Source organism: Asterias rubens, chromosome 6 (assembly GCF_902459465.1).
Source record: "Asterias rubens chromosome 6, eAstRub1.3, whole genome shotgun sequence".
NCBI classification, from domain to species: Eukaryota; Metazoa; Echinodermata; class Asteroidea; order Forcipulatida; family Asteriidae; genus Asterias; species Asterias rubens.
Genome location: NC_047067.1, coordinates 16,379,960 through 16,389,189, shown reverse-complemented (window position 1 = coordinate 16,389,189; position 9,230 = coordinate 16,379,960). Strand labels below are relative to the sequence as shown.

The 9,230-nt window shown below is 38.7% G+C and overlaps 1 long non-coding RNA gene across 1 annotated transcript; it reads left to right on the top strand.

Annotated features, from left to right (window-relative positions):
• Positions 1 to 335: 335 nt before the first annotated feature.
• Positions 336 to 2,004, top strand: LOC117291716. The gene is made up of 3 exons (XR_004519190.1): positions 336 to 616; positions 1,328 to 1,440; positions 1,895 to 2,004. It is a non-coding gene; the product is annotated as an uncharacterized LOC117291716 (long non-coding RNA).
• Positions 2,005 to 9,230: the final 7,226 nt, after the last annotated feature.

The following is a 9,230-nucleotide window of genomic DNA, read 5'->3' as shown; positions in this document are numbered from 1 at the left end:
TCAGAACTTGTTTATGTTGTGTTCAGCTATCAATTCATTGTTGTGGTCATGTTTTTCTCCAAATAATTTTGCTACAATTTGACCGAAAAAATTTGACCTCGATTCTTCGATTTTGAAATTTCCCGCCCTGTACTGGTTCCCGGCTATTAAACCAACACTGAAATCCAAGCGGATTTGTAAACCAGCGGACGTCATGAACGCGGTCAAAAAATGGTGATGTCATACCCATGAAGCAACGAGAGTAAACAAAGATTACGCCATGTTACTCCGTGTGTTGTGTATGCGTTTTCATCCACACTACAGGCGTGCGTGTGTGCTACGAAGCTTTTTGTTTCTAGTGTATCAGCTATAAATACTGCCGACTATTTGGTTGTTTGTGGATGCACTAGAAGTTTCAAAGTTTGTGTAAGAAGCCTGGATCGATTCCGAAATTTAAACCTCTAAACATCGAGAGAATTCAGGGGGATCTTCTACCACCAGGCCCCAGCCAGTGCTGCTTGTGCATGCTACGAGTACGACGTCGACGGGGTCCCTCTGCCGTGGCCCTGGTCGCAAGTGGCCGTGGAACAGCAAAAGAATGAAGTGGCATTACAGAAAAGAGAGGGAGAAAAGCCTGGTAAGTACTTGTTAATAATTTTTAAAAATCTACTACTGAGAAACTATCTCCATTATTAATTCAGGCCCAATACATGTACATGTATTTGTAATAAGAAAAATAGTAAACAATCTCTACCCTTTTCATGCAAGGAACAATCATCTTGTTGTCAAATGACACGATGTGCATGCTCTGAATCTGACCCGACTACCATAAAATAGCTACATAGTGTATTGACTCTGTTGAGTGATGAATCCATGTAGCCACCCAAGTGCTTTTGGCATGTTTATGCCCTGGTTTACACTTTCTGGCATGTGTGAACACTATATTAATCCATTTAAAAAGTTGATTGTTACAGTTAACAGTTTATTGGCCTCGCTGACATGTATTTATATTGGTCTATACTGGATTGCTGGACATTGTTGTTGCCAAAGCTGCCTAAGAATTGTTCGCTTTTTTTTTTTGAAGGCACAGCTCAAAAATATGTTCAAACTCCCATCCATATAATTGCCCATCCATGGTCATTCAGATTTTTTTCTCTCCTAATTCAGGAATTACCAATTCCAGAGAAGTTTAGTGTGAAGTTTTCCTATAGCTGTGTTTATTGGCTTGGCACGGTTAATTACATGGAGTGTTTACTATATTTGCATTTGTAAAATAAGGCAAGTTCTTTTTCAGCACTAGCTTTTTAATTTATTTATTTATTTTTTGTTTTTATATTTTTTTGTACAGAAATAACTCGCAGCTCTACACTACAATGAGAATGCAGGACGAAGACAATGCAGGACGGAGACATGCTAGCCAGAACTAGAAATGGAGACCTAAGATTCTCAATAGCACTTTAGGTAAGTAGTAGGCCTATGCATGCAAATTTTCAGAGGATCAGATGATTTCTTCATTTTTAGTTTTTCAGCTGCCCCTTTGAAAACTGTTCACGGTGGAGGGGGCGGGGGGAGGGGATGGGGTGTTAATCGCAAGAACCTCCTCCCCCCACCCCGATCTGTACCTGAACAGTTTTGTACTAGGTGTAGATCTGGGGGAGGGGGGTGGTTGGAGGTCATGTTTTCTATCAGACATAAAGAAAACCTGCCCCCTTGGTTTTGTTGCATGTGGACTCCTTTTGTTCTGGTTTTGCGTTAACTCCTGTAAGGTTCTTTTCAAAACTACGCCAACTCAAAGAGAGATTGTCAGTCTGTGGTGTTACGTCAATCCTTCCGAGATTGTATTTCTGACTTGTAAATTTTCAAGAAATCCCACATAACGATTATTTGGTTTTGTTTTTTATTTTTCATTAAACAGATACGCAAAGAATGCATGCACAATGCACTTGTTCATTGTCAGCAGGATGACAAGACATGAAAACAACTCCATCCGCAGCTGATGTGTAACCCCCGTGTCATTGACATCAACCTTCACCAGCCGCAAAAAGGATGCAGCAGCTTTTTCTTTTTTTTGGGGGGGGGTGGGGGTTCAAAGGTAGTGGGTTCAACTTTGTTTGAAGAAAGAATGACCTGTGCCCAGTTTCATGGATCTGTTCACCACCAAATTCTGCGCTTATGATCACCGTTCTCTGCTTACGTCCAAACGCTAAATTTCTGCGCTTACTTTGTAAGCGTAGAATGCCTGGTATAAACCAAGTATGCACCCATGACCGGCAAAAGCCAAAATTCGCTGGTAACCTGTGAAACGCGCTTGATGTAAGCACAGAATTCCCTGCTTCCGCAAGTGCCGATTCTTTGTTTACAGTATGCAGATCCATGAAATTGGGCCCTAGCCTGTACACATTGATTTTTTGGTGTTTCTTTTGGTAGGGGGGGGGGGGGGTTCCATGGTAGTAGAATCAACTTTGTTTGAAGAAAGAATGACCTGTGCCGAATTTCATGGATCTGTTCACCACCAAATTGTGCGCTATGATCACCGTTCTGCGCTTACATTTGTAAGCGTAGAATGCCTGGTATAAACCAAGTATGCGCCCATGACCCGCAAAAGCCAAAATTTGCTGGTAACCTGTGAAACACGCTTGACGTAAGCACAGAATTTCCTGCTTCCGCAAGTGTCGATTCTTTGTTTACAGTAAGCAGATCCATGAAATTGGGCCCTAGCTTGTACACATTGATGTGGGTTTTTATTTTATTTTTAGCTGTTCCGATCCAGTCGGAACAGCTATTGTTTTCGTCGAGATTTTTATTATTTTTATTATTATTATTAGCTGTTCCGATCCAGTCGGAACAGCTATTGTTTTCGTCGAGATTTTTATTATTTTTATTAGCTGTTCCGACCGTCCGTCGGAACAGGTATTGTTTTCGTCTAGATTTTTATTGTTTTTATTAGCTGTTCCGACCGTCCGTCGGAACAGGTATTGTTTTCGTCTAGATTTTTATTGTTTTTAGCTGTTCCGATCCAGTCGGAACAGCTATTGTTTTCGTCGAGATTTTTATTATTTTTATTATTAGCTGTTCCGATCCAGTCGGAACAGCTATTGTTTTCGTCGAGATTTTTATTATTTTTATTATTATTATTATTATTCTTTGTTTCTCCCTAAATCCCATAGTGTTTGTACACGTTTTTGTGGCAGCCTAATCTCCTAAACCATAATACGAAAGAGTGAGTTTATTATACCAAATTGAAGCTTAGAACATAAGCTTAATTCTTATCGTAAAAAAAAATTAAAATTGTTAATTAATAAGCCTTAATTAAGCTTATGAATATCTAATTAGCAAACCTAGTTAACACCATATCTCAAAAAGTAGACCGCCGATCCTGAAACTTTTTTCAGCTATACACTAGTCAGGTCCTGTTAAGGTGATTTCTGACATAAAATTTCGGACGACGTCACCATGACGTCATTTAATGCACGTTTTGTGTCTGTGCACAAACACAATGGCTCTTCAAATCTATACTTTAAACTGGTCAAAAACACAATAACTTCGAAATAATGTATCTGTTAGTTTCCTAAATATCATATTATGTGTAGAAAAATACACTGATTCTAATAAGATTTGTTTCAGTCCATAAAAGCAATCAATGTTCGTCTATTAATTAATTAATCAATTAGAATCTTGGCATCATGTGTACAACGTAGTACTTCATAAATTGGGTGCAGTCACTTTCATTGCAATGTTTAAACATCTCTATGGCTCTTGCAACACACTGCGGACCTGTATGGGTTGAGGACTCTCGGGGAGAGTCTGAGAAGACGATGTCGTGATGTTTCATCTTTAATTTGTTTTTGAAAAATGGCAACTCAACTAATTAACCACATGACCCTCATTTGCATATTAAATTAGAAAATCTTTGCTGCACCATATCTCAAGAAATATACAGCCGATTTTAAGACTGTTTGTTGCTAAAGCCTCTTTGGGGATGGGAAATTAATTTTGAAAAATCGTGACCTCAAGTTGACCCCTACTTCCGGGTCGACCGGAAGTGGGACCATATCTCAAGAACTGTACAACAGATTATAAAACTTTTTTCAGTTATAAACTCCTTAGGCATAAAATATAACTTTTGACAAACCGTGACCTCAAGTTGACCTCTACTTCCGGGTCAACCGGAAGTGGGACCATATCTCAAGAAATATACAACCGATTTTCAAACTTTTTTCAGTTATAGACTCCTTGGACATTCAAGATTAGTTTGAAACACATTTGACCCCATGTTGACCTTTACTTCCGGGTCGACCGGAAGTGGGCCCATATCTCAAGAAGTACAAAACCAATGTTGAAACTTCAGTTATAGACTCTAAGGCAATAAATATTAACTTTGGAAAACTGTGACCCTATGTTGACCTCTACTTCTGGGTCAACCGGAAGTGGGACTATATATCAAGATCTTCACAACCGATTGCTTTAACTTTTTCAGTTATAGACTCCTTGGCATTGCAGATTAGTCTTTGGTAGCTGTGGGCCCATTTTCACCTTTACTTGCGGGTCAACCGGGAAGTGTGACCTAATACCAAGAGCTACACAACTTTTTTGAAACCTTTTTTTCAGTTATATATTCCTTGGGCAATGAAGCACATAATCCAAGCAAAACAACAAGGAACAGCTTCGTGTTTGTTCACAAACACTTAATGTCTAGTTATTATTATTATTTTTTGTTTCTCCCTAAATCCCATAGTGTTTGTACACGTTTTTGCGGCAGCCTAATCTCCTAAACCATAATACGAAAGAGTGAGTTTATTATACCAAATTGAAGCTTAGAACATAAGCTTAATTCTTATCGTAACAAATGTAAAAATTGTTAATTAATAAGCCTTAATTAAGCTTGTGAATATTTAATTAGCAAACCAAGTTAACATCATATCTCAAAAATTAGACCGCCGATCCTGAAACTTTTTTCAGCTATACAATAGTCAGGTCCTGTTAATGTGATTTCCGACATAAAATTCTGGACGACGTCACCATGACGTCATGTAATGCACGTTTTGTGTCTGTGCACAAACACAATGGCTCTTGAAGTGTAAACAAACCCAGCTTTCCAAAACATAATTTATTCGATTAAAATTAAATTACATGTTGTACACTTCCCAAAATTGCTTTAGATTAAGATATATTTTATTGATGGTCATTTTAAAAGCATCAGAACTTATAGAAACAGTGTAATTATTTTTAAAAACCTGTATTTCCGGGGAAGTTTTTTCAAAGATCATGGGTACGGCGTAAAACTTGATTTGAATAGTCAAAATTGTAAAACTGTTAACTTGACCAAGTCCTTATCCCATTTTCGACCGGTGTTATTGCGTTTTTTTGTTCAATATACATAGATTTATTACGGTAACCGACTAGCACAAGTCTAAACTTGTTTCCAAAATTTGACAAGCCTGAGCATGGTGCGTCGTGGACCGGGTTCATTTCAGCCGACGAGCGTGGACGACGAAAATAGACCGCCCGGGATTTGGAATTATTTACGGGTAAAGTCACCTTGTTCGCGCCGGGGACCATTTGCCTAAACTAATTCCAGTATTTCGCGTTACGTTCGGAAATTAGACCATGACAAACAAAAACTCTTTGACAGGAATACAAAAGCAGAGATTTCATTATGCTGACGTTTCTCTGGTGGTTGAGTGGCTCAGTTTGATAGAGCTGCTTATAATAAACAGGCAAACATTTTGCTTTACAAATTTGCAGAAATTGAGCAGAACACCTGGATTCACAACTTGAACATGAGGCATGGTTAAGCTGCTTTTTGTGTTTAAAAAGCTATTATGTAGTTTGGTCCTGGGCCAATGGCTTTTAAAGGAAAGAATCGCAGCGCTTACGTAATCAGGGAACTGTGCTTACGCTAAGCGTATTTTACAGCTTAGCAGGGAATGTGTTCTTCACTTCACAATTGGCATCAAACGATTTGCTACAGTTGACTAATTGTGCTCAACTCCTGCGAAACTTTCACTGCGAAAACAGTGACTAAAAAATTTGATTTGCATTCGCAGGAAAAACCGTGCTTTACTTGTGACAAAAGTAGGCAGGGGCGACTAGTGTGCTTTAGTGTTAAAGTCGCGACTACAAATTATTATTTGAGTCGCGACTACTGTTTTTCTCTACTACAAAATTTTTCACGACTACCTGTTTGGTCATAGAGTTGCTTACTACTATTCGCAACATAATTAATATTGCCCTTGCGGCATAGCGGCACAAATCTTGAGAATCTGTACTTTATCTCGACAAGTGTCATAGTTAGGTTTGAAGTGCGACTAGTCGAGTAGTAAATTTCACTAGTCACACCCATTCGCAACATAATTAATATTGCCCTTGCGGCACATAGCGGTACAAATCTTGAGAATCCGTATTTTATCTCGACAAGTGTCGTAGGCAGGTTTGAGGTGCGACTAGTCGAGTAGTAAAATTCACTAGTCACCCATTCGCAACATAATTAATATTGCCTTTGCGACACATAGCGGCACAAATCTTGAGAATCTGTATTTTATCTCGACAAGTGTCGTAGTTAGGTTTGAGGTTCGACTAGTCGAGTCATGAACTTGCTTAATGAAAAAGATCCAGTGCTCTGCAGAAGCATTGAATTCTGCGCTTACGTCAAGCGAAATAGACTGCTTATAGCAGGGATTTCTTTTGTTTGTGTGCTTCCAAGTTCGCACATTATTTTCCAAGCTTGCACATCACAGTAAAGCGGAAAATGGTGATCGTAAGCGCAGACTTTGGTGGTCATGAGAACCATGTAATTTTGCCCTGTAAGTAGGTTTGGTAAGGCCTACACTTCAAACGTGTAAAGTCAAAAAAGATTGTTAGTACATGAGGGGAAATCTTGTGAAACTGGTCCAATTTTACTCTGCTTCACTGCGTAAGCAAAGAATTGACACATCAGAAGCGCGGATGTTATCGCTTACTTAAAGCATATTTCACAGCTTAGCAGGGATATTTTTGCTTGTGCGCGGGGAAACTTATCATATGTAATATTTGCTTTGAACTAATTGTACAGATATTTCAGCACCTGCACAGTAAGCGGAGAATGGTGGTTGTATAATAAATGGGCAGAGTTTGGTTGAAGCAGACAGAGCCATAAAAATGGGCCGTGTTCTATAGGGGAAATTATAGCTTGACATTTTGTGACAGTTTTGGTCTCTGCGACGTACACATACAAATACAGAGTCAGTCACAGACATACGGTGCAGAAGTCGTGCAATTGAAATGTCTCATAAGAGCGCCCCCTATCGGCAGGAGTAGGAAAATAAAGGAGTGTCCTACAAATTAATTATGTGTTTTTAAACACGTAAAATAATATCAAATGGAAGCTTTAGGATGTTTAGCTTAATTCCTATCATAAAACATATTAAAATTCGTTATTAATTAACCACCAGTGACCCTCATATGCATATTAATTAGGAAATCTTTGCAGCATCATATCTCAAGAAGTTCACGGCCGACTTTTCAACTGTTTGTTTTTAAAGACTCCTTGGGGGTTGGAGATTAATTTGAAAAAACTGTGACCTCAAGTTGACCTCTACTTCCGCGTCAACCGGAAGTGTCACCATATCTCAAGAACTATACTGCAGATTTTCAAAATATTTTCAGTTATAAACTCCTTAGGCATAAAATATTAACTTTAAAAAACCGTGACCTCAAGTTGACCCCTACTTCCTGGTCAACCGGAAGTGGGACCATATCTCAAGAACTATACAACAGATTATCAATTTTGGTTCAGTTATAGACTCCTTGGGCATTCAAGATTAGTTTGAAACAACTTTGACCCCATGTTGACCTTTACTGCGATAACCAATCGATTCCAAATGTTCACAGGTTTGTTATTTTATGCAAAAGTGAAAAAACTGGTCTGTTACATGTGGCATTTTGCCAAATTTGCCCAGTTCCTTCACTAGCTTTACCCTAACGGTATACAAAACAAACACCTGGTTTGATTTTCAGTCTGTCTGCCAAACCGTGGGAACTCAAAACTGAAAGGGCTATAAACATGCTGAGGTTTTCTTTCAAATTAGGATAAAACAACTAAATGAGAACAAAATTAGAACAACATGAAAACCATCTCGAAACTTACTTGATTGTGATCCTTTATACGGAAATGGATACAGCCTTTCTTGTAGCAACTCGCGTGTACGTCCCGTAGAACAAAATGCAGAATCTTATGCTCCTACACCTTCACTACTAAACGTGTCAATTCAATTCGGATCGATACTTAATACTTGTTTTCACTCTGTAGTGTTTTAACGGTGGGGGTCTTTAGTGCAGTAACAGCTGTTTCAAAGAGTGGTTTGTTTGCGGAGAAAACATCTGTTGGGATGAGTTCAATTTGCACATCCAGAACTGTAAAGCAATTGTAGTTTATTAACGCGACACCGGGGAATTCAAAGTCACTGGACACTATTTGTGATTACTCATAATAATTGATTGCATACAAACTTATTCGGTAACGAGTAATGGCGAGCTGTTGATAGTATAAAACATTGTGGGGAACGGCTCCCTCTAAAGTTACGTAGTTTTTTTTTATTTCTTACTCAAAATAATAAAATACTTCAAGCCTGGAGTCTTTTAATATTCATTAGGCATCTGAAAGCACACCAATTTTGTGCAACAAGGGAGTTTTTTCTTAAATTGTTCTCTCGCAACTTCGATGACCAATAAGTAAAAATTTCACAGATTTGTTATTTTATGCATACACCAAGTTTGTTGGGATACACACAATTGGATTGTAGAGTCTTACCCAGTGTGAGCTTCCTTTTAGCCAGGTCAAACTATCAAAGCAATTATCAAGCAAGCTTTGGGGTTCTGGCCCCGTCATTCGTTCAAAATGCATACTGTCCCTACGCGGGGCTTCAAACAAGTGTATTGAACCCTAACCCGATCCGTGGTCTCGATAACGCCCGCAGAATACCAGTCAATTTCAAAAGAGAAAGAAAGTTTACCTTAAAAAAAATCTCGAATGATTTGTTTCTAGAGGTGACACATTTGATCGAAAGTGATAGAACTAAACTCTTCCATAAGGAACTATTCTTTTTAGAGTGAAATAAATATGTTGGTGCTACCATCCTGCGGATCAGATCGAGTAAAGTATACGAAGAGGAAACTCACTTTGTGCGAGGGGTAGTGGTATTAATGCCTACTCCTATGAACACAGTCTTTGAGCGAACTGCGCCACATTTCGCTCTGCTTTCTAGCGAAGAGAC